Consider the following 27,650-nt stretch of genomic DNA (forward strand, 5'->3'; position numbering starts at 1 on the left):
CACAGTATAGGGCTTTTACTGGGGTATTTAAAGAGACAGACGGGAGTGGAGTCGGGGAGAGAGCTGGTGTGTGTGTGTGTGTGTGTGTGTGTGTGTCATTTCAGGCTCTTATAGCTCCAGGCTAACGCTAAAAACACCTCAGCATTCCCATTTCAGATATGTCACCTTATAATCCTGCACAAGGCTCGGCCTGTCAAAACCTGCAGTGGTGCCCTAACTCAGGGGTGGGTACCGATGCAGCCTGCTCACAGGCTCACATGAGCAGACTCTTTAACACAGCCGTACGACGCTCTTTCACACGGCCGAACGACGCTCTTTCACACAGCCCAACGACGCTCTTTCACCAGCACGCGCTCTTTCACACAGCGAAGCGCTCTTTCACACGAGCTTCCACAGCGACAGCTCTTTCACACAGCCGAACGACGCTCTTTCACACAGCCGAACGACGCTCTTTCACACAGCCCAACGAAGCTCTTTCACACGGCCGAACGACGCTCTTTCACACAGCCGAACGACGCTCTTTCACACAGCCGAACGACGCTCTTTCACACAGCCGAACGAGCTCTTTCAACAGTCTCCAGACGACGCTCTTTCACACAGCCAAGACGACACGGCGACGGTTTCGCGCGCGACGCTCTTCAGTCGGTCTGGGCTCTCCACCAGGACGGCGCCTTGTCAGCCGGTGGCATTCCCGCCGCACGCTCTTCCCCCGAACGGGACACGGAGACCCCACACAGCTCTTCACACGGCGTGACTCCGCAGCCGGGCCTCCAGCCAACGCTTCCACGGAGGAGGGTGCCGAGGCACGGTGTGACGGCTGGGCCTACGCAGGGAAGACGGTGTGTATCGGAAAGGAGGCGGGGGCAAGAGCGAGACCACACCGTGTCTTACGGTACGCACCAGAACGGGGGAAACCAGTCCAGAACTACACAGTCCAGAACTCTATGCGTAAAGACCAGGAATAAAGTGACTGCAAACAATAATAAAGACACCGCAAAATGCGACAAATAAATCTGTATCGCCAACACAGGGCCTGTTTTCGGGTGAGGTGCACTACACGGCCAAAAGTATATGGACAGCACTTCTAATCAGTGGGTTTTGGCTACTTCAGCCACACCCATGCTAACAGGTGCATAAAATCAAGCATACAGCCCTGCAGTCTCCACAGACAAACACTGGCAGTAGAATGGGTCGTACCGAAGAGCTCAGTGACTTTCAACATGACACTGTTACAAGATGCCATCTTTCCAACGAGTCAGATTCAAATTTCTGCCCTGCTAGAGCTGCCCCAGTCAACTGTAAGTGCTGTTATTGAGAAAAGGAAATGTCTAGGAGCAACAACAGATCGGCCACGAAGCGGTGGGCCACACAAACGAATGAGACCGTCCAGCGCTGAAGTGCATAGAGCATAAAATCATCTGTCCTCGGCTGCAACACTCACTACCGAATTCCAGGCTATATCTGGACTGTATCTTTTTTTTTTTTTTTTAACTCACATCTCTGGGGAGAAGCATATAAAACAGACAAAAAAAAAAATCCGAAAAACAAACCACAGTGCGTTTAAAATGGCGCAGGCCGGTCGGCCGAGACACGCGATGCGCTGTAGAGAGAACGCGAAGGAACGGCACCTCCCCCCCCAAATCCACTCAGACACACACCGACCGAGCGCCCGAAGGTTTGAGGAAGCGGGGAAGAGAAGTCTCAAACGAAAGTTCAAACGTGACACAGCACACTAACGGAGCTGCATATGGCTGCAAAAAAAAAGAAGGGATTTGAAAGAGTTGAAGGAGGAGGCCCCGGGAGGACGCCTCATCCGCTATGTATATTTTAGCGGAAGATTGTATCGCGTTACCGCCGCTCGGCTGTCTGACAGACGTGCAGTCCTCCCTCGTCCACGCGCTGCCAGAACCATCAGGCGATACCGAACGCGGCGCGGACGTCACCGTTACATCACCGGAACCCGATACGAGACGTGACGTGATGTCACCCGGGCTGGCGTGTGCGTGCCGTACGGTCAGACGGGCCCCGCCCCTGCGCCACAGGAGCGGAGCCAGGAAACCCCCCCCCCCTCCCCCCCGCCGGCCCCATGGGTCCCTGATTGTTTGCCCCTCCCTGCCCATTTCCTGCCCCCAGGGCACTGAGCTGTGACCTCGCCCGGCTGTGCACGGGGCAGGCTCGCCAACCCAAACTCAGACAAAACCCGGGACAGAAAATAGGGTAAAATACAGCTGTGACATTGCCCTACTTCTGTAAAATAGAGAAGAGCTCCACTAAGAGCATATGGGTCATACGAGTGACACATCACAGAGCATATAGGTAGCAATCAACAGAGCAGTACTGTCAGCACTGTTTGCTGGTATTCGCGTGGTAGGCAAATTCCCACTGGAATCCCAAAAGTATAGCCAGAAAGTATCCACCAATCACCATCCGTGTAATTTCTTTTGTTGTTACCACTGTACTCTCTGATTGGTGGGTGCTCTTCGAAGGAACCTCAGATTCCTACAACTGGAAGAGCACCAACACCGAGAGCCTCAAAAGCCCGTCCAGCCCTGCAAGAGTTCCACCCCATTAACCACATAAAGGCCCAGCACTACTCTTAGAGCAAGTTCCACGACATGATTAACGTGGCCGCACAGCGTAGCGGCCCAGGCTACTGAGCAGTGGGAGAAGTAATTCATACAGGTGGAAGAGTCAAGTAATGACACTGCTCTAGTCCCACACCAAGGAAGTGACTGGTCAGAAAACCCAGTGGGTTTTAATTAGCGACCGGTAAACACATTTGAAAAAAAAAACAGGTGTCCTTTCAGCAGCCAGGTGTCAGGACAGAGCTAACTGCTGTGTGGAAGCTAGCCCTGTGGCACCAGCTTAAATCCTGATGAAGGGGATCGCAGATGTTCCCAAACATAGCTGCCCATCTGAGAGGGAGGCGCTCAGAAAAGGCTCCTCCCTCCAACAGTTTCAGACAGACCCTTACAAAAATTTTGTATATTGTATTTGGTGTTGCGACATGTTGTAATGTATTTTCCTAATGAATAATGTAACATTAAATATTAGACATTACATTATTCATTAGAAAAATACATTACAACACTTCACAACATATAGGCAAATACACAAATTAACCTTTTTATATAGCCTATTACCATATAAAAAAAACACATCGCTGTGAAGCATATTTTTATAATATTTTCCACATTCATACAAGTCCACATATCTACAACATATCTACAAGGAAAGCGAGACACACAGAAAAGGCTTTATTAAAGTAGCGAATAACATGGCCCTCCCTTCAGCGTTCAGAGGGAGGCTTACTCAAACCATGTCGTCCGTTTTCTAAAAACCAGGCTCGCTGAATGCAAATCATATCTTCACAAAGACGAGCCTATCGGAGCAGGAAACGTTAGAAATGGGTGTGTCTAAGCAGGGAGCAGTTACGGTCCGCATTTGACCAGGGGAGGCCACAGACAACAGAACCCAATAATTTTACTGGTCTGCTGAGGACAGATTTTAAGGGCTTTTATTTAAAGCCAGGGAAGTTGAAAAACAGTGCTAAATGTAATTACAGAGCAGTGGATGAAAGTCCAGATAATCCAGAATCCGATGATGGATTAAGCACGGACTTCCTCAGAGATGTTTGTAATTAATATAAATGGCACCATAAGCCCTTTCCCCTCGAACTGAGAATCAATCACAAATGCATCACAGAAAAAAAATTAAAGGTTGACCAAATTTTTCAAAAACAAGACCAGGTCAAAACCTAGTACATGGCTGGACCTAACACACTTCATCCGGCCGACCAATGGTGTAACTTCATCACTCACTCAGTCACTCAGTCACAGACATTCACGTTTATAGCGCTGGCCCCGCCTGCTGTTGTATCAGTACTACACATCAAGTGAGGCATTTTCTATTTTGTAAAATATTCATTTTTAGGCCATGTGTTAACTTGCAAACAATGGCAGAGAATCACAGCTGTGGGCAAGAAGAAAAAGGAGACTCTTCCCCGAATGCTTAGCTTAGAAGCTTTTCAATCCCACGCTCCTCCTTGGCGTCACATGTAGGACACAGCGGCCCATGTGATCTGGGTCAGCTTGCCGTAGTTTCCTCAGGCTCCCATCATGTGAAGCCTTAAAGGGCACCTGGGGTTGTTCTCGAGAAAAATAAACATCTTTATCTAATCTGAGGCACAGAGGGACCCTGCGGCCTAGGCCAGGGGTTCTCAAACTCAGGGTCCAGGGGAACCTCTGTGCTGAATGCTGGTTTTGTTACAGCCAATCTCCCGATCGACTAAACTTGCTGAATACGGGAGATTATGTACTTCGCGGCATTCATAGAGATTGCTGACATTACATGGCTTTAAGGGCATAAATAACATTAAAATTATGTAAAATCAATTAACAATTAACATTATAATTAAGGGGTTGCAAATGTGGCCATAACAGGAATATACAGGTTAAACATCACAGTGTCTCGGCTGGGAATCGAGCCCACGATCACAACCAGACCAGGTCCATAACCATCATGCTACGCTGCCACCTTTCACACGTCAACAACAGAAGCAGAACGAAGATGAATTTAAACTGCCTGGGCCGGGGTGAGTTTCGGTTGGCCAGCGCTCCATGGGGTCAGCAATGCATTGGCTCCCTCCAATAACATGCATTTCTATAGGCTGCTGCCAGCCGTCTGTGAGAGGTATACCAACCTCTCATCCAATCAGCAAAAGCTCTCCTTTACTACGGTGTTTGATCTGTCAGGTGCAAAATAGACGCGACTATCTGCAGTACTGTTGTATGCCTGTAGGCGGGGTGAAACAGTCAGTGGCTCACAGATCAGCTGTGGGTTCCAGAGTCAAAGTAGTGACTCAAGCTAACAACATTTTCTTCTGCAAATTTGGGAGGGAAAAATGGAAAAAAAAATTGTTTTACATGGTGTGGTAGAAGACCTGGCTGTAAAATTCACCCCAGATTTAGGTCAGATGAGTGTTTTTTTCCATGCTGCTCTTTGTGTATCCCTGGTATACTGTCAATTCTAGCTTTCACATTCCTTCACTGGACACATAAACAGACATGATTCATCACACTTCATGGTCCATTTATGCTAAGCACAGACAGCATGTCTATGAATGAGTCATATCAGGTCTTGATTTGAAACAGGGCTTTCACATTTGATTCTCTTCACTTACCAATTGTGATACTGTACAACTTGAGGCTTTATGTTTTTCAAAAGCAACTGTAACTAAAGTTCTATTCAATTCCATTCAAAGCCAACAAAATTATTTATTTCTAACTGGTATTGCTTCTGCAATCCAAAAATGTAGGAAGATTCATGATTCATGAGTTTTCATCTCTAAATACAGCAACAAATTAAAAGCTCGAACAGTTTACAGTTCTGCTGTAAAGAAAAAAAAACGAAACTGACAGAACAGGATTTTTTATAGCGTTTGAAGAAATCCTTCTCTCACTTAAGATTTATTAACGAAAAATCTAAAAATGTAATCAGAGCCGATTTGAAGAGCATCAAATCTAACGTAATTTTAACCGCACAGACATGATCGTCCAGAGCAAAAGACTTTTCGCGGGTCAAGCAGCACAGTCATGCCCCACACAGTCTCTTTCTTTTCTTGCCATAAACAGAACCCCTGACACATCCCCAGGAATGTTTGGCATGGAGGAATGCGAGTCACGGACAAGGCAAGCCTTCTGCAAGCCCTGCTCACGTGCACCACCAGCGGACCAGCACGTCCTGCCGTGGCACCGCCCACAGGAAGTGACCTCACCAAACGAATCCGCCAAACCACTTCCTCAGTGAGAGGAGAACGAGAAGGCGACTTCACAATCTGGAAGCTGATCAAGATATTTCTTCTTTAAACAAGAATATACCAGCGGGTCTGCATCTATTTTTAATCTCAAGAAGTAACGCGAAACAATTCGTTTTTCAAAAGCTGCTGTCGCGTCTATATTTCCCTGTATTTTCTCCCTTTTTGGAATTTGCAGGCTTGTCCCATTGCTGTGAAGCCTCCTGTCAAACCAGTCGGACGCAAACCAGTGGGGCCCCCTCAAACAGGCTTGCTCTCCGAAATACACACAGCCAATCTCCACTTCATGCCCCCCACCCCCCACACCGCCGACCCCGCCCAGTCCTCCAGCTAAGCTGCACACTACAGGAAGAACGACATGGCTGGAAAAGACGGGGTCACAGGGGGTCATTAAGGGAACCTGCTTCTGCATTAAGTATTGAGAAACACAGACGGGAACATTCCAGCAGTTTGACCTCTAAAAGGAGAACTGCCGTGGTCTGAAGACGCATCTCTTCAGACTATACCCAGACTAACTAACCGCCACCACTCTGTGGATCATTTCCCCTCTTTCATGCCACTCATGTGACATGTACCTCCACTCCAGCACTTATTGTACTTTGTATTATTGTCTTGATGTTGTAGCTTGTAACTGTCCCTAGTCTGACTTAGGTTAGCATAGCTTAGGTCAGAATAATGTTCACTGCGTGAACCGAACTGTGTTCTTGGCTATAAATAACCGTACTAAATGAGTATTGTACCTTATCGAACCTGTGTTTTTGTAGTTGTTCCAATGACCATGATATGCACTTATTGTACGTCGCTTTGGATGAAAGTGTCTGCTAAATAAACGTAATGTAATGTACTGTAATGGAGAAGCGCAGCGGGTCGGGGGAGGAGGAGAAAGTTCCAGCGTTTCAGTAGCGCGAACTGAGGCCTTTAACCCATTGAGACCCGATGCAGCGTTAGCGTGCGTATCCCTCTGCCGGGTGCGACGTTTGCCTGCTTCTCCCTTCAGAGCCGGATGCGACGTGAGCGCGTTTTGGATGCTGTTATCTCGTCGTTTTCAAGACACGTGACCGACGACACGCATCGTGATTCGCTGCTGAAATGCACGTCGGGAAGGCGAAACGCATTATTCGTCATTCTCCTTGGGTCTAAACGGGTTAAGTGTGAAGCCGGGCACCCACCGCACGCGTCGCGTATGCGTCGCGTAAACAGCAGGGCGAAGCAGCACGGCGCGACGCGTAGGGTGTCTCCACTGGTTCCGTTTGTGTCGCGCAAAGGCTTGCGTAAAAGCTATATATTCCTAGTAGCTCTCGCAGTCTGCAGTGGGCTTACATCGTGTATTTCACGTTTGTTCACGACTGTTGATTATGGGTTAAGTGAATACTTTGGTGAGAGACCTTTTTCAGTTTGTTAATTTGGTAATATTTCGTTAACTCGTAAATAGCCTACGTGAGAAAGTAAACGCTTTCAAGAAGTACCATAAACTTAAATCGCAACGTAGCCTGCATAACAATCAATCTCAAACTGTATTAATTTATTTGCTTGGTTAACAAGCGTGCCAATTTCATGAAGAATATGTAATGATCATAATAATAATAATAATAAATAATCCGTAATCAACCATTGGGAATTCCCGTGTTGTCTTGCCATTCACGTCAAAACATTTATAGGATCAGATTTAGTAAAATCAGCTAATCATGAAAAAGTCAGTAACAGTTTTAATCTTGAAGGGATACGAACACCACAACGCCACGAACACCGGAAGCTTTGAAGTACACGTGCAATAAAGGCTTGCTTACAACTTCATTTATAAAATAGGTGCATTTTCATCGGCAAGACCACTAAATAATCTGATTTTTTTTAAAGCTCTGTGGATTATCTGATTTTTATTAACAAGCTCTTTTTGAAAGCACGGCGAACGAAGACATCGGAGAAGTCAAATAGGCTGAGCAATGGTTGGTTAAAAACTATCTTCCAATACTCGAGCTAACAAACCGCTGCTCGGTGCATTCCCTTCTACGTCATTCAATAGGCTACGTCTTTCTGTGGTGTATTTTCAAATTACCCCACCCCCTCCGCAAAATAAGACAGCGAAACTAAGTTTGCCTTTTCCCCTGGTTCCAGTTATTTATTTATTTATTTATTTTTACAAAACGAAAAGGCTTGTATTTTTTATCTGCTTATAAAATATCTGGGAGGTAACTAGGGACACCCCCCCAGTAATATAAGGATGAAATATAAATCAGAACATGTATACCTAGCATTTTAGAGCATATTTCTGTGTATAAACAGGCCATCGTGACGCGCGACAAGCCGAAAAAATAGAACAGAAGCGAAAAACTACGCTTCAGTTCGCTTGTGTCGCGCGAGCTTCGCAGCCGGTACGCGACGCGTTCGCATCTGGTGGAGACGACGTCGCCCGCTGCCGTTGTAATAACAGTACTTCAACTACGCTTCAGTTACGCGCGTAATACGCGCGTAGTGCGCTCGCGGTCGATACGCGTGCGGTGGGTGCCCGGCTTGAGAGGGGTCGGAGGGGCGAGGTACGGACGGGCGGCTCTCCGCTACAAGGCAGGAGTTTAATCGGACGACACGCCTGCGTTTAGTCCCCTGGCGCTGACGCTCGCCGGCGGATGAAGCCTATCGCGTTTCGGGCGTGCGCGGCCGGCCTTGACGAGCGTGCCCGTCGTTAAAAATGCATCCCGCCTGGGCCCTCTCCCCGGGCCGGCCCGCCGGCCCGCCGCTTAATTAGCTATCGGGTATCGTTCACGCAGCCTGCGCTGCCTGCAGCGGCCCCACCAATCACAAACTGTGACACGGTGAGCCCGCTGCGGTGATGAACGGGTATCGCCATCTGCCAAAAAAAAATCACCTGTCTGACTCTGCGATCGTCTGGGCATTTTATCGAATGGAAGAACATTTTTGAAAGAGAGCATAAACATAATACAGGGACATAAAACAAGAGGCAAAGGTGCAGTTTGCGGCACAGTGCACCCTGAAAATAGCTTTGAAGTCTCTGGATTAAACATCTTTTAAAGTGAAAGTGCAACTGTGAAAGTGAAAATAAAATTCTCCTGTGATCTTCCGAAACGGCAATCTGAACTACCGCCTGCCTAACAAACACAACTGTTACCAAGTCTGCTCACTTCCAGCAAGAACCAAGCTTGTCATGAAACTTTTGTTGTTTAAAATGGGGGGGGGCGGAATACAGATAATTGTTTAACTGTCCAAACTCAAGGGAAATCCCACCATTTTCCTCAGTCATAAAAAAGAAAAGCGAAAGAGAAAATATGATTATTGTGTTATCACGGGATGCCATGGCGGCTATTTCTAAACAACCCCAGGAGTGGTGAGGAATTTGAAAATAAAAGGGCTCGACTTCCTGTGGGGGTTTGTTCTTCCCTGTGCCAGCGCCCAATGGCGCTACATGCGTGAAGTCACGCCATAATCAGAAACACCCATCCCACAAAAACCCGAGGATCAGAAACCACGAAAGGCCGTTGGAAGGCGCGGAAAACAAGCGGCCCACTGTGTTTCCAGCGACGGTGATGCCCGCCCACCACACACACACACACACTAAAGAATTAAAAGCGTGAGATGGAACAAAAGCCCGACACACTGATCCACTGCTGCTACACTGAGAGACCGTTCAGACTCACTTTCAGTCCCCCCCCCACCCCCCCACCCCCCCACCCCCGATTGTTGCATTTTAATTAATGTTTAAATCCGGAATCTCTGCACAGTACAATACACACACAGTATTCTGTTGTGTACGATCAACAACGTTTTGCCATTGGCAAAATGGCAACAACGACTTGCCATTTTTTGTCATCAGTTTACTAACAGACCGCTTGTAAAAAAAAAAAAAAGGACTACTGAAAGACTATTAAAAATAACAATGGTTTTCACGTGGCCCAAAACATTTTCCCACTCCATTGTCTGTACTGGTGCATTGGGGTCCACGAGCCACATTGAAACGCCCCTCCCCTGGGCTAACGCTAACATTTCCCTCAGTCTGCCTTTGGCAAGCCTCTCATACGCCTTTGAGCCGATAACAGGGGCTCGGCTGGTCAGGAGCCACTGGCTTTTATGGACGCTGCGCTCCAGTGCGCGGGCTAAACATTCCTCATTAGCATGGAAACTCTGCGTGTTAATCACAAACCCCTTTAGAGGGTTTAAACTGTATTCATAAAAATACCCTCCATCTTACAACATCAGTAGATTCCTCACCGATGAATATTCTCACCACCACATAACGAACATGTGTTTTTTACTATTTTAATGCTTCCTTTGTAGCTTGTTTCATGGAGAAATACATTTGGTTTCTTCCCAGTTTAGGATGGGCAGTTGCAACCCTCCCTTGGCAGGACGTGTCCTGTTTCAGGAGTGGAGGAGACGGGGGTGCAAGCAGTAACAGCCTCCAAAACACATTTACACCCCACAGCCGCTCCCCTTTCACACAGATAACCCCCAGCGGAGCTGCCACAGGTACCGGGCCAGAGGCCGGTGCAGCCGGCGCACGCAGATCGCAAGTGCCTGAATGAACAGAGGGGGCGCTATTGAGCAACGTTGCAGCGAACACCCTGGAAACATTTTGCTTTCCCCATTAAGACGCAAAATATTTAGCCTGAACCAGACTGGTGGTAAATATGTAACCACTGTGTATTTAAAGCATGATTTAAAAAATGTTAGATCTTCTCCAGTCAAAATTAATAGCGAATATAATGCCTAAAAACCCACCTTTTTAGCTTATCATTTCATGCCCATTCATTAGTAAATGGGTTTTTTTTTTTAGGATGTGGATGTTCCCGTTTTATCTGACAGTCCTATTAGAAACATATCAAATTCTATAATCCTCTTCAAGCAGACCAATTCCTCGCCACTGGTGTACAGTGCCTCAGAGGACATCGAACCCTGGTCACATGATCAGTCTTTAAAATCAAGAATAAATGTCAAAGCTATCTCATGAACAGAAAACCATAGATACAAGTAGTAATACTTCTGGGAGGATGATCCACGAATCTGAAAATAAATGGCATAATGACCAGGGACCTCCCTTACAGAGTATACAAAGTATACCGGTATTAGGAATGACAATTAATTATATAATTAACTCAATCAATTCCAACCTCTTTTTTAAATCATTTTTCTTTAATCATGGAGCAACAAGTGAAGAGGGCACATGTGTCCATAGTGGTCCAGTACTGTGGTCCAGTACAAGAGTGAACATCTACTGGTGTACACAGGAGTACAGGGTGAAAACTGGGCGGCAGTATAGTCTCGTAACCTAAAGATTGCAGGTTCAATTCCCGGGTAGGACACTACCGTTGTACCCTTGAGCAAGGTACTTAACCTGCATTGCTTCAGTATGTACAGCTGCATAAATGGATGCACTGCAAATGTTATGTAAAAGTTGCGTAAGTTGCTCTGGATAAGAGCGTCAGCTAAATTCCTGTGATGTAATGTAATGTAAAAATTCCAGAATAATTGTTCAGAACAAAAACCAGAATACATATCAGTCCCTCTGGTTCCACAGTTGTGCGCCCAGTTCCAGGGTGTACATTTTTACACTGCGGAACATTCCGGAACACAATCTCACACACACCCAACCTCCAACCTGTCCTACCCTGTCCCCACCTATATCCACAAATCCAAAATCCATTACTTTGGTGGCGCTTTTTCAGGCATTCAACATTCCTGTTCCGGAACAAAGCAAGGCTACAACGCTCCTCGAGAAAAATGTCCCCCTGAAAGACTGGGCAGAACGCTGAAGTGATGTATACAGCAAACAGATCTCACCCTTCTGCAGGGTAGTTATAGAGGAACGCGAGCAAAAGGCAGAGAAACCGGTTATTATTATTCACTTACAATCCAGCGCACTTGACTGCAGCACAACACTGAGCTCCCAGCTCCCAGCTCAGGTTTACACGGGACACTATGAGACCCATAACACTGCGTGACAGAACCCATAATAGGAGTCTGAAAGCCCTAAAGCATTGGGTGAAGGAGCGGGGGCCCAGCTTGGTGTGTAACTCCTGAAGTGGTAGCGGGGGGGGGGGGGGGGAGCTGACTCAGTTCAGCTCTATAAAGCCGCTTTTCCACCGCAAGGTACCGGCTCAACTCGACCCGATTCTACTCTACTCTACTTGACTTTTTTGGTTTTCCATTGGGCAAAAGTTGTGGAGAGTACCTGGTACTTTTTTTGGTATCACCTCCGTCGAGGTTCCAAGCGAGCTGAGGCGATACCAAAATGGTGACGTGAAAACACCGCAGACCACTGATTGGTCAGAGCAACGCGTTTCATGCGGCGTCGCTAAGGACGACCAGCTACATTGACGGGGGTACTATCTGCAGTGGAAAACGAAGTACCTGGTACCAAAAGCAAGTCGAGTCGAGTTGGTACCATGTGGTGGAAAAGCGGCTTAACACAAAGGAGGGCTGAATAAAGAGCTGGTATGTGGGGGGGGGGGCTGGGCTGGTGGGGGAGGGGGTTTGGGCGCACAGAGCCTACTTCTGCTGGGGGCAAAAGACATAAAATAACACGCATCACATACCTTTCCTACGCGTGTTTGGTTATTACAAGGTACTGTCAAAATGACGTATGATCTATTTGTTCGAAGCTGTCCAAAACCCCTGCAGTGAACACAGGGCACACCCCAGTAATTCGGGGGGGGGAGGCCTTTCTACCCTGCTTCACCTTCCAAGGGCGTTCCAGTAAAACAGCTATGAGCACACAGCCGTCATTTTGAGCACAATCGTGAGTGCGCGCCGCGACTCAGAAAATCAAACGATCGGCACTCTAAATCCAGCTTAACTTTCCAGACCGGCGAAGGGACTAAAGCCTATTTTATACCCCACTGATACAAAATGGTGGCTAATGCCATCCAATGAGCAGGAGAGGGGAACATCCCAACACGGGTGTTAGAGGATTTCATAAGCATAAGCACACACACACACACAATCTCACACACACACACACACACACACAAACACACCACACACACACACACACACACACACACACATCCACACACACACACACACACACACACACACACACACACACACAATCCACACACACACACACACACACACACACATCACACACACACACACACACACATACACAATCTCACACAATCACAATCACACACAATCACAATCACAATCACACACACACACACACACATACACAATCTCACACACACACACACACACACACACACACACACACACTCACACACAATCTCACACACACACACACACACACACAATCTCACACACACACACACACACACACACACACACACACAATCACAATCACAATCACACACACACAGACTGTCAAAAACAAAAGCTGCAGGGTCCCCGTGTTAGATAACCTGAGACAATGTAGGCAAGAGAAGCGCAAAACAAAAGGAAACATCTCCTGTAATAGCAAATATCACCTCGGGGTGCGTCCGTACCAAAACAAAAAATGATAGGGAGCACGTCTGCGTGGGAAACTGATCTGGCGTGTGCATCACATCGCACAATTCTGTCCAGTGCGGTGGTTATAATACACTTTTTACATGAATCAAATTGATCGAATCATGTGTCAATTTCGAAGTGAAACTATATCTCAACCAGTCATTATAAATCAATTTAATCTTCAAGTTGCAATCAGTACGTCACATCGCCTGTAACAGTGGACAGTTTTCAGTTGGGGAAAAAAAAAAAATTTGACCACGAGGGGGAAAAAAAAAAAAAACTGGAAAATTCTTCCGACCCCTTAAGAGAGGCAGTCCACTGTGGCCAGCAGCCAGCCCCACAGGCCGACACACAACTGGCTCGGGCATCGCCCGGGTAACAGAGGGGTTCAGTCGGCCTGGAGGACAGTGCCTTCCTTCGCCTACTGTAGTGCCAGCGCAAGCCCAGCGTGTGAACTGGCGGTGTGATAAGAAACAGCAGCTAGCATTACATTACATTACATTACCGGCATTTAGCAGACGCTCTTATCCAGAGCGACTTACATTTTATCCATTTACAGCTGGATATATACTGGAGCAATGCAGGTTAAGTACCCTGCTCAAGGGTACAACGGCAGCGTCCTACCGGGGAATCAAACCTCTGACCTTTAGGTTACAAGCCCAACTCCTTACCCACTATACCACATTGCCGCCCAGCTAGCAGCTAGCGCCACGTGGTTCAGCGGAAACCACAAGCACCCCCCCCCCCCCCACAAAGGAAAAGGGTGGGAGGAAAAAAGCACAATTAACACACTCTGAACACTGAAGCCAAACAGTTCATTACATTTAAAAGCAACCGGATGAGCCTATAAGCAGCCATAATGGCCAGCTCCGTGAATAATCATTTTCAGAACAATGCTTGGACCATACATGCAATCATTCTCATGAAAAATACAATGACTCATTTAAAAACAAACAGCTTGGTGAATTTAAAAAAAAAGAAAAAAGAAAACGGTTGGACAACATCTCGCCAATTCACCCACCTCCCAATCTGAAGAGGCAGACAAGGCATCCCCGTAAATAAAGGCAATTGTTCGCCCGCCCGGGCGCACAGGAATGATTTAAACGGTTACATAAAGCGAGTGGGCTCCGCACCTCTTGCGCAATGCCTCAGCTGGCATGTGCCAACCGCACGTCCAAGCGCTGACGCTCGGACACTTCACCACCACACACACGAGCTCAGACCACACACGGCAGAGTCACGTGACCTCACGTGAAAGCCCACATGTACTCCGCGCTCATCCTCACAATCTCCACCGAGCCTCACAAGCACAGTATCCCCAGACTGCCAATTCAACAACATGTCCATTCTATAAGGGGGGATTTTGTTTTTTTGTTTTTTAGCATAAAAGCCTTTTTATATACAGTATTTCAGCCTTGGTCAACAGGAAGTGCTGGATACATTAATTTCTGTATGCCACATCCATATGTAAAAATGCAGCAGCAGCAGCACTTTATACAAGGCACAGTGGCGTCGCTCGCTTTTCCCAGAACTGACCGGCTTCTCTTACATTGTTCCGCCAGGAACTCACACCCATCGACCATCTGTTCAAGTCTGAACAGTTTTAGCAACGTCCAGCGAGTCGCAAGCAATTACATCACGCACACACACACACACACACACACACACACACGAAACGCACACGACGGGAAGAAAACCAGGAAACGTCTGAAGGGGGGCGTCTCAAAAGCTCCAACACCCATCTCAACGCCCGTGTGCAACACGCTTGTTCTACCCCACCCACGGGACGTATTCATTCCAAGTGGAGCGTACAGCTCAAATATTTTCCACAGACCATCCCTAAAGCAACGTATGACACACGTGTGTAAATAAAGCAGACGTTCTCTTTTAACACAGCTATTACTTATTAAACTCCAGTGGGAGGTATGCAGATACAGATGCAGACCTGGATGTAAGTCACAATTTTTTAATGCGTGCAAACAATATTTTATTTTTTCTCCTTCTCAATGATCAAAGAGAGCACAATGAGAGATTCTGTAACCCCCCCCCCTCCCCCCCCCCAGGCCACTAGTCACACAGCTCCCACGTACACCTGAAAAAAAAAAAAAAACCTTCACTTTAAAGGCACATCACATTTTCAAAAGCACCTGCGTGAAACGCGCAGACTGCAGATGAAAGAGAGACGTGCAGGAATGTCACACCGCAGACGGCAGCGCCTGCTTTCCGTATCCGCCACGCGGCGTCCGCCAACGTCCGCGGCATCCGCCAACGTCCGCGGCCAGCTCTTCCTCAGTAATCCCGCCGACTCCCACCTTCAGCGCGTGGGAGACCAAAGTTTACTTAAGTTATCTCGATCAGAAACCCGGAGACTGGCCTCCCGGGGGACGAAAGGCTCTTACGTAATCCCCTGCCCTGCTGATATGACAGGGCAAACAAACACTAAAACTTTGCTAAGAGAAGAAGTGCACATTGCCCTCTGATTCTTACCTCTACCTGCACTAACGATGGTCAAATACTGTCATCGGTGTTTTTAGACTACTATCGACAGCAGTCTTTACGTATAGGCTATATCTTCCGTACGGCACTTATGAAATAAAACCACAGCAAACCAACCAACAGAGGGCTCAGCTGAATTAATCACACACAAACACAACTGGACAAGCATAAGGTTTCGGACAGTGCACCATATATGTTTCCAGGGCTTTACAGAGACAAAGTCTCCATTTAAAAAAGTGATCAAATGCTCATCTGTGCCCCTTCCCCCAGAATGCAATGCAACAAGTAGGAAGGTCCTTGCGGGGGGGGGGGGTAACAGATGTCTGGGAGAGCAATTATGTAACGGCCTGCATTACTGAGGGGGGGGGGGGGTAGGGGGGTTGCATAGGCTTGTGGATACAGCCAGAAGTTGCTGCTACCACCGCTAACAAACACACAGTGGGGGATTTCTGACCCCACAGAGAAAGCATAGAGACTACCACCCTCTGCTTAAAATTCCACATGAATCACAAACCCTTACAGGAATCAAATATCATGAAATGTATTGCAAATACATTCATCTAATATGAAATATAATGATGAACTATATCTCACAGCAAAATAAATAGGCTATATATATTGCAATATCTGAAAATGGCAATGATTTCAATATTTTCCTCTATATTCTTGTGAGTTGCAATGTCTTTAAAACACATTTTATTATTTCAACAGATGGCATCTGGATGAGAAACATTTATAAGAATGAAAGTGGCGATATCAGACCCAGGTCAGCCGGCATGACAGAGCTTCCATTACACGCAGCAATCTGGCTGTGAGCAGGCAGCTTTAGAGCTTTACTCCGTTATATCACAATCGCTTAAGTGACCGCGTGGAAAGATACTGGGAAGGTTATGGTCCCGTTCGCTTTACAGCATCACGAGCGACCGTGTGTTCGCCCGCCCGCACGAACGATGCCGGTTACCGAGGCGATGGTTAAAACGGCAGCAGCCCCCAGCACTCGCAGCAGCAGGGGTAGCCAAGGAGGGAACACGAAAAATCTTCAAGTCACCGTTGCTTTTTCAGGACCAGGCAGGCAAGTCTTCACTTGAATTGTTCACCTTAAGAGAGTAAAGAATCGCAACTCAAACGGCTCTTCCGCGCATACGGCATTAGTGTTATCGTTGACAAACTGCCCAAATTTTCAAACTACCGTAGCAAGAAAACCCAAGGCCACCTGTACAAATGCCTGCCAAGAACTCAACACACAACAGCTGTACAGAATGGTAATCTGCACAAAAGAATGTCCTAGCACATACGTTTAAAACATTAAGGTGTTTTAGACATTTGTTTAGGTTAAACTACTTCATATAAATGCAGTCCATTTACTTTTATCTAAGCATACACTACAATCACCAGACATGCCTGCCTAGAATGACTTGCAAAACAAATATTTCAAGGGATAGGGCCAGTTGAACTACTAGTTTCGAAAGTGTTCCGTCTTGTTGTTTGAACTCACAATCCCAAGGTCCACTGCCTGCATCAAATTTAAATCTCTCTGCATAAAATAAAAAATCAGATACAGCAGCCACACTATCGAAACAGGCATCATGAATTTACCAAGCAGTTTCTATTTAAAACCTCCCCCTCCAACCACTTTTCTCCAAAACTCGGGCACCAGTTCTATAATGTCCTCAACCAGGTGAGCCAAAACATTCAGGTGACACAGATGTGAGGAACCCCCCGATCGGAGAACAGGTGATGAAGACAGGCTGTGAGGTCCAGGTGCTTTGGCAAGGGGACTGCATGGGGGACTAAACCTGAGGAACGCTGGCCATGTCAAACCCACCTGAGCCCTGGGGGCAGGGGGGTGGGGGAGAACAACTGCACCCTGGTACCCCAGACACCATCACGCTCTGCCAATTCTGCTTAAGCCTGCTTGGCTGGGGGCGTCGAGTGGCGCAGCCCGTAGAGCGCTAACCACGTGCTCAGCGCGAGCAGCGACGTCGGCGGTTCGAATCCGACCGCCGACCTTTGTCGCACGTCTCTCCCTCTCTCTCCTCCTAATTCTTCCTGCCTCTCTACACTGTTCTATCCAAATAAAGGAAGAAAAAAAAAACCCCAAGCCATCATCAATGAAACCACTTAGAAGCTCACGAAGGCCCATTTGAATACATATATAACAGAATGCACTTATAACAATGCATCTGTTATCAAATAATCTTGCATTCATCTCTCGTTTTTTTTTTTCTTTTTCTTTCTGCAAAGCCACCTCGCAATTTGTTGCCAAGGGAACAAGATGCAAAATGCGAATGGTTAATTGATTGGTGGTCACCACCAGTGAGATCCGTAAAGCGATTCACCTCGAAGATGGAAAACATTGCAGCCTGAACAATTTATAGTCTTACGTTTCCTCCAGGGTTGGCATCCGGACTGTGTTCTGTTTCCTAACTGAGACTGCGGGTGTGCTGTGCCCTCACATGATGCTACTAGCACTTCCATTTTTAAAACTCCACACGGCACTTCAAGGTAACCGCTCCACAGCTGTAGCACTATAGTACATTGCATTACATTACATTTATTTAGCAGACGCTTTTATCCAACGCGACGCACAAAAGTGCACACCAAGGTCAGTGGAACAACTACAAAACACAGGTCTGATAAGGTACAATACACATTTTGTACAGTTGTTCATAGCAAAGAACACAAAATCCAGTTCACACAGTGAACATTATTCTGACCTAACCTATGTTAAGTCAAACTAGGGGCAGTTACAAGCTACAACATCAGGACGATAATACAAAGAACAGTAAGTGCTTGAATGGAGGTAACATGAGTGGCATGAAAGAGGGGAATTTAAGTGAAATGATCCACAGAGTGGGGGCAGTTAGTCCAAGTATAGTCTGAAGAGATGCGTCTTCAGACCACGGCAGAAGATGGGTAATGAGGGAGTGGTTCGAAGTGGGACAGGGAGTTCGTTCCACCACCAGGGAGCTAGGGTGGAGCTATAGTACCATATTCATTACCTAATGATTCAATCCACACCCGTTAATCTGGGGAACTTTACAGTAATCAGAATACAATCAGAAATGGAACTTCTGTGGACTTAAAAATGCTTTAAAATATCCTAAAAATGGTGTGCGGTTTCTCGTTCGTGTTTGAAGTGCGTCCCCTGAAATAAGCACTCTGGCCACCCAGTCTCCAGTGCGGTGCTTACTTGCGCATACATGCGAAAGATTGGGATATTGCCCAAGAAAAAAATGATTAAATGCTAAGGGGGCTTCTGGTCCCAAAACAACTTGGCTCGCTTTATAGAACCACCTAATATGAAATGAAACAGAATATTCCCCATGAATAAACACATTTCAGCATAATCATTTTCCAGCTAATCAGTCACACTTCTCTCATTTCTCGAAAGGAGCTGCCTCTCTGCCAAACAGCGGGACCTCAGGGGAAGGCCTGAATCTTAACGGCTGATTTAAATTAATTTATTAAATTAATCCCCGCACGTTTGTAAAAATATGCCTCACAGTATGCTTTCCTGTGCTCAAAAACAAGGTGATTTGCAATGCACACTGGGAAATGGAGTTTATTCTGAACTGACCAATAAGAACTGCCACATCCTCGAGATGCGGTGACATGGTCAATTAAACACTGATAAGGCCAAGGTCACGCTCTTCAAATGTTGTTTTTAAAACATATTTTAATGTCTGGTTTCCGAATGTTAACAGCATGTCATGTCTTATCATAGTAAATCTGGAGACCAGTCATGCATGACCCCCACACAGAGCTCCCAAATCCCAGCCCTGCAGGCCTGCAGATTGTGATTCAACTAAACACCGTCACAATCAGGCAGGCCAGTCAACTGACCAGCTGCTTCGTTTGATCAATGAAGTGCTCGTCACTTTAATTGACCAACGACTCTCTAGGACCAGGGCTGGAGAGTCCAGCCAGCACTACAAGAAAGCTCAATTAATCAATGCCAGAAAAGTTCAGAATATTACCTCTTTAACGTCAAAGAAGACAAGTCTGCTTTCATTCAGAGTATTTTTTTGTTTGTTAACTGTATAAATAATTCACGCAAAGGACACATAGGTTTAAAAATAAACGTCAAATTAGTCATATCAATAAGCAATGCATTCGATTTTGACTTTAGTGCTCACATTTGTGTTTAAAATATTAAATATGAACATTCATTTTCATAAATGATGCTCACACACGAACTGAGTACAGGGGCTTCACTTGACTTGGGAGCAGCTTTCATTCACTGGCAACACAAGCCTGGCCTAACCCTCATTTTATCTAAATCATGGCCGAAACCAAAACTTCCCGATTTGTCTTTTTAAGGATCAAACTCCCAGCACTGCATTTCGGGCTGCTCCTCTGTGGCCTCTCAGGTGACACCCACGCCCCCCCCCCCCGTTTGGCAGCTGCCTGCTTCCTTTCACACTTGTCTGCGGCCCCCCCTCGTTAGACCATGTGACACCTGGGTCACACACCGCAGGTGTAAAAAGTCCTCCAAGACGCCGGATCACAGACCTGGGTCAGATACAGCACGCATTTGTTTTGAATTCAAATACTATTTCTACGCTTTACTGATCCAGTCTGGTGTAATTTGGAACCAATGAAATACTCTCAAAAAGTGCCAACCCCCACCTTCTGGTCATATTGGCAGGCTCAATTACACCAGGCAAGATCAACAGAGCACAGAAAAGCATCCAAAAACAAACAGTATTTCAATCCAAAACAAATACGTATGTGACCCATGTCTGCTGGATCAGTCTGCCAGGCGGATGAATAAGTTATTTGCACCCCACAGGGAGGCATTAGAAAAATGCCATTACACGACCGTTGGCTACACTGATATAAAGACCAATTCTTACATTTTTGGCGTGGTATACGTAGTACTGAATACATTCAAGTACTTCACAATCACACCCCCCAAAGGAGCTTCACTACTCAGGATTTCTGTCTCTGCAACACCGCTTCTGTTCACCGCTTTTCTTTTTTTCACAACTATGTTAGCTTTTCTGATTTCTAGCATATTTTTTCAAATGAGGGTTTTATTCCACCTGAATCGTCCAAAGAGAGTGAACCATGATCCACACCTGTTGTCTCCGCTCACCGTAGTGTGGCTTCACCATAAGTTACGTTTGGTAGGGGTTTGGCATTTATTGCGGCAGGGAGTAACACAAAAAGAAAAAGAAAAAAAAACATTTATGCCAAGTCACTTAAGAGTACTGGTCGCCAGTAAGTGCCACTGCATAGTATATACAGGTGTCTGGAATTCTACAAGTGGAACACAATAGGGGTGAGGGAGAAAAATCGATACTGCACAGTACTGCGATACTTTATTCTGCCATGCAGTATCGAACCAGTGGTGCCACGTATCAATATTTTATCCAAATGCGCACATTTCATAATGCACGTTATTTTTAGATTACGATTTTAATCCACGGCACAGAGGCGAAGAACCACCCTCCACGCATTAAAATGATACAACCGTACATCTCGTTGTGGATTATCCCGTTTATAACATGGTCACTCCTAGAAAAAAAAAAGCACTTATTTTCATTAGATATTTTACATTCAAAATTAAAGGTTATTAGCAAGAGAGGTGCCATTTCCCTGGCAACACACAAAAGACTAATATCTGGAAGAAAACCACTGCCATCACACAATAAACATCAATTTACAATACAATGGAATACATTCAAAATTAAAGGTTATTAGCAAGAGAGGTGCCATTTCCCTGGCAACACACAAAAGACTAATATCTGGAAGATAACCACTGCCATCCCACAATAAACATCAATTTACAATACAATGGAAACGTTACTTCCAGCAAATGGCCCAAACCGTAGACGCTACCTAGCAACCAGACACCCATTCCAGTCTCTCTCGTTATTGGTCAAGTAGCAGGCTAGTACAATGCGTGGTTCTGAAGTGTTTTTATACGCTACACGCGTGCCATCTAAAACTCCAGATGGTCCACAACTGCCGCTCATCCAGAACGGCTACCATTGCAGCGCTGCGACCGGAAGAGTCTCACCCTTTTCATTGTTTATTTCCATTTTTCCCGAATTTAATTGCCCCATTATTTATTTATTGAAATTAATTCAAGCTGCCTGCTTAAGAGACCTTATGTTCCTGAATGTTTTATTTTCTTACAAGCTGCCACGATTTCACTGCGTTAATCTCCACGAGTGAAGGGTTTAAGTGAAATTAACTGAAGCAAGACGTTTTTTTTACTATCGTGAGGTGTAATGGGTTTTGGCATATTGTTCTCCTTAGGCATACGACTTCAACTTTTTGGAGTCTTCAAATGAGAAACAAATGAATAAAAAAAATAACAATATATCAGAGTACGGAATCGCAATACTGAGTGCATCGCAAAAACAAGAAGAACTGCGGTAGCGTCCTATGCTAAGTATCGTATGCTGAGTATCGGGATAACACTGTATCGTGGGGGCCCTGATGATCCCCACGACTATAACACAATGCCACTCTTAGGCGCTAAAGTCAATAAACTCTCACGTAGAGGATGGAAATGAAAAATGCTGACTCAGCCATCATTCGTGAACATCCCATAAATGCTCAGCGGGGTTCAGGCCCGGTAACTCAGTGTGTCATGCACCTGACACCGCTGTGAAACAGCTGACACACTCTGCACTACGCAGGGGGGGGGGGGTCATCGTGAACCCCTCTTTACAGAAAATAAATGCCTTAATGGTGTGAAATGATTCACTCAGTGTTAAGTAAAAAAATTTAATCACCTTGCCTTCTATGTACGGGCAAACTATGCCAGGGAAATGGTAAAGAAAGACTCCAACACCAACATTTTTAACCAAAAGTCATAAAAAGAACATTTATGGCAAGATTCACAATCCTTTACTGTAAGTCCATTACTTACAATAGCAACTTTCAATGGAAAGGATGTGGACCACTCTGGCCAGTAAAATGGAGACTCAGTGCATCTATTCAATTGTAATAATTCATGAAAATTAGTTTAAGAGATCTTAATCATGACTTAGACTCTCTATTCAGCACCATAGATCAAAAAAACACCATAAAACAGCATAAACTCAGCCCCCCTTTTTCTCCCTCGAGGATAAAAAAGGTATTTCACTCGAAGAGAGATGGTGATGTCATGTTTGGATCCCTACCAACCAATCCCCTTGGTTCACCGCTCAACCATCTGTCCCGCTTGGCATGTCCAAAGCTCACCAGCACTGCCCTGCTTTCATGAACACGGAAAACATACACACACACACTCTCTGAAATAAAAAAAAAGGTAGAGCGGGGGTAAAATTCTGCTCTTTAAGGAAGGAACATTTCCCAACGGATAATAATAATGTGCTATTTGGGTACTAGTAAGTACCTTTTACCAGCAAAAAAAAAAAAAGGTACAGATGGATTACGTATTGCTGGCAAGGGGTACAATTGTATGTGCATGTAAGCTACCACCCCAGTGACAAGCATTTGTACCTTTTTAAGGCACGTTTTCATACCAATTTTTTTCCTGAGAGACGTTTATGTGAATTAGGCACAAAAGGGCTGTAAGTACGTGACATTTGTCACCTACAAAGCAGCCAAAAACAGCTGCCGTGGCAGACGAGCGCGACTTGGACGCAAAAAGCAGTGTGACCACCGCTGCACAAGCGTGACTTTCGTAACCGCCGCAGGGCTAACGTCCAAATTTTTTTTTTTTTTATCCTTCGCTCCGCATCAGTGGCTCTCCTTCCAACGACTCACAAAAAATCTGTCCTGGGCCAAAAGGAGATCTCCCCCCAAAAGACACGCGTTTCCCCAGGCCCTGGTTTCGTTTCGGGATGCATCCCCCGGATGCCTGCCACCGTCGATACCAGAGTGCCCACCTCAGCACGTAGAGCCAGCCAAGAGCAAACCTTGAGCCAAAATGTCTGAACGTGAAAGGACATGATGTCACCGCTGGCGACGGATCTCATTAGCTCGGCTGTGAGATTCCCACCCGCGTCCATCTCTTTAACCTCTCTCACGCAGCCCAGTGTTTACTTGCAGCTTACCAAGCACTCGTTTTTATAATCCATTTTTTCATTGCACTTTATCCCCCTCGTTGTTTCCCCCCCCCCCTTAGGAATTCCCAATACAGTAGTGCCTGTAGGCCTGTCTCAAACCTGCAACCTCCTCCGTAGATTCAGGAGCAGGCAGACAAGCACGCACGCGCCCTCCTGCCAAAGGCGCGCAGCCATCTGTCCCACCTGGTTCCACACCGCAGCCGCCGTGTCGGAGGACTACGCTTCACGCACACACACGCCTGCCGAAGGCAGACGGCAGGCGGCAAACGAATCGGAGGAGCCGGTCTCCCCGTGAGGAAACCCTGCCAACTGGAACCCTCCCTTCCAGGCTAGGCTAACGCTAGCATCGCTCAGACAAAGCAGGGGCACAGTTAAGAGTTTGAATCCGTACTGCAGGAGTGCTGGAAGAGGACATGCCACCTAGGCCCCCGTTAAGGCCTCCTAAATAAAATGGCTCCATGGACCGTCGTTAACACACCGACCTAAAGCTCATGACATGGGGCGACATAGCTCAGGAGGTAAGACCGATTGTCTGGCAGTCGGAGGGTTGCCGGTTCAAACCCCGCCCTGGGCGTGTCGAAGTGTCCTTGAGCAAGACACCAATTGAGAGGCATCAATTGTAAAGCGCTTTGGATAAAAGCGCTATATAAATGCAGTCCATTTACCATTTACCAACGTTCACTGAAGGTGGCTTATTTTTATTATTCTTCCAGGAAAGCACAATGATCGATTCTCAAAATGAAGCTTGTTGTGATTCAGTAACACACAACGCATTTTGTGATGGGAGCTCCCTCAGTTACAGTACAGGCATTCGTATTGTTTGACGAAGCGCACAGATTGCACAAATTGGTTCAATAATTTATCTGCCAAAATATAATTTAAAATATTTTTCATAAACATAAACAAGTAGGCCTATATTTTCAGAGGCAAAATAACATGCTTTGTACACGAAAACCAAATTCAAATTACAAATGTTTTACAAATTCAAGATTTAGCCTACATGCATCTTAATGACATGTATATGATTTGAAGGTGAATGATTTGCTGGAAAGAAACCGAGTGTTACATCATCCAGCTGGAGTAAACCTCAATAAGCATTTATGAAATCCACTACAGAGCAATGTGGTTACAGCAGGCCTTTTGCCTGTTTGTTTTGCTGTCAATACTAGAACTGTTGACAAAATTTTAGGCCTACATCTCTGCCCTCCTATATTAAATATTACCTTGGACCGTCTGCAGGTAGAAACTTTATTTTAGGTTTAGGCCTGCTACTGTACGGTTTAGAGAGGTCACGCTATGCGATTTGCTCCTTTCCCCGATCCAGCGAAAGCACTTCACGCAAAACAAACTGCGATCACGGCTAGTCAGACTGAGGCAAGCAGGCAACGCCTCTGAGCAAAAGTGCTTGCCGCGCTGAAGATCACCGCAAACCATAGCGCCTTCTACATACTGAATGGACAAAAAGTTGCCATGTCACAGTGAGTACACTTGCCGAAACTTCTGGTCTCGCACTTGTGAACCTTACAGATGTAATGCGGAAGAAAAGGTCCGACATAGCTCAGGAGGTAAGACCGATTGTCTGGCAGTCGGAGGGTTGCCGGTTCAAACCCCGCCCTGGGCGTGTCGAAGTGTCCTTGAGCAAGACACCAAACCCCTAACTGCTCTGGCGAATGAGAGGCATCAATTGTAAAGCGCTTTGGATAAAAGCGCTATATAAATGCAGTCCATTTACCATTTACCAAAAGGTCCAGGTCGGACCAGGCACGCTTTCACGGAACACGAATGTGAAAGCAAGCTGGGCACACAGAATTGGTAGCTCAGGAAATGAATCCGTGGTCATCTTCCACGACACTGAGACTTCCATTTCGCATTTTTCAGAGGACTTTTATACAGGGCATCGCCTACCATCAATCTACATATTTGCATATTCTTCAAATATTGTACCTGAAAGAGGAAAAATAGGATAACACTGAATTATGGGTCATGAGCAGCTGGTTATAATGCATCACTGTGCTCATATTCTCCCTGTGATTTAGGCCTAATCATTACAATTACACCTGCTTTTAATGATGGTAATAATAGTAATATTAAGCTTTATTTATATAGCACCTTTCATGCATACAATGTAGCTCAAAGTGCTTTACATTCAGCACTAACCACCATTAGTTTAAGCAGTTGGGCATAAGAGTTTAGTGTATTAAAACCCTATTGTCTGAATGATTCAATTCTGTCTATTTTATGTGAAACTATAGAGCTCAGCACTATACTTCAGGCTCAGACCAGCAAAGTCTGGTGTCCCGCAGAAAAACGTTAAACAGGGCAACAGCGGGACATGCATTTTGCACTTCGACATTCTGCTGAAAAATGCATGCATGAACACATGAACATTGCTCTATTACACAATCAACAAATTCCTGGAAGACATTCTCCAATTTCTACACATTGCCCGTGAACACATGCCACACAGAAGTGAATCTGCTAAACCCGCCGCATCTAACAGAAGCAGCCACCCCTCAGAAAGAAGTCAAAGCATGTTATGTTCTCGCACAAGATATTAGAAAATAATAGACGTATTGGCAAGGGGCTGCATGTCTTCAAGGCCTTGGCAGTTGTAGGCACATAGAGCCCATTCGATAAATAACTAGGGGTTATTCGGATAATGGCCAGAATTTTCACACACGGGTGTTTCTTGTTTCGTTAACGAAAGGCACGCCTCTTTCTTACAACTGTTTGAACATTAGAAGCAAGGGGTCTGTCTCTAAAGCAGTCAATTACAGTAAAGTACTTTCCATTAATGAATTTCACTATGGTGAGCGCACAGCTGCATGATTGATCTTTAAAATCGTGACATGAAACCACACAATACTGAAAATATTTGAGAAAACTCTCCGCCTCTATATTCGGTTGTATATAATTTTCATACTGACTGCATGCAACAGTGCCTTCCCTTTTGAAAAAGAAAATGAAACACTAGGTTTCAATAGTTGGTTATGTCTGTGATAAGGGATGAGGGAACGGTGTCTAGGCAGCAGCTAGGGTTTAGACAGAAGTCTGGCTTGTAATAAAATAATGACATTCCATTTTGAAAGCCACACATATTCGTTAAACTGCTAGTCAAAATGAAAAATGACAGGTTTGGTAATACATTTATTAGCCCTACTGTATGACTCGTTCTCACATATGCTACATGATGATCCAATAATCTATGACAAATCACTCAATTCAGGAAGAACTGGGTGTGTGTGTGGGAGGCTGAGGAAGATAGGCCACATACAGTATTTCTGAGTTGTAGAATAATAATAACGGATCTAATTCCACATTTAAAATGAATAACAACTGATTTCTAGTTCCTTTACCACATGAAAGAGGAAGAATAGAAAGGCTTTCTCAAATAAGTGACAAGGCAATTTGCCGTTTATAAATATTTCAGCAAAATATGTTATCTTCATTAAATCAGAGATGCACACAACCCCCTCCGGTCTAGACGGTGAAAACTGATCGTGAAATGTATACTGCTGTGTGGATTGCAGATTACACTCATGTTTACGCACTGCATACATTTAAACTACGTCTTCACACACAATTTGTGAAATGTTAACCTTTCGCCTGTTCCTATTCTGCGCGAGAAGTGGTCAGAGTAGAATGCTTATATGAGAACCGCAGAATGTGTCATCCAGCTAGGACGGTTTGCAGTATAAAAATTAACTTCCGGTTAAATCTTTGGGGGTGGGGGGGTATTTTGGTATGTGAACAACAATATACCGGCAAAAGAGGGCAATTCAACGTCCCTGATCATACACAGGTGAAAGTAAATGATGTAGCTACATACCTCGTGAAGGCACCATGTC

At 45.6% G+C, this 27,650-nt stretch overlaps 1 protein-coding gene across 1 annotated transcript in view; it reads right to left on the reverse strand.

Moving 5' to 3' along the window:
• The window catches only part of pdzd8 (PDZ domain containing 8), a 62,805-nt gene that overhangs the window by 34,769 nt on the left and 386 nt on the right, over positions 1 to 27,650 (reverse strand). The gene's annotated exons all lie outside the window — the stretch shown is intronic.

This window comes from Anguilla rostrata, chromosome 18, assembly GCF_018555375.3.
Source record: "Anguilla rostrata isolate EN2019 chromosome 18, ASM1855537v3, whole genome shotgun sequence".
Lineage (NCBI taxonomy): Eukaryota > Metazoa > Chordata > Actinopteri > Anguilliformes > Anguillidae > Anguilla > Anguilla rostrata.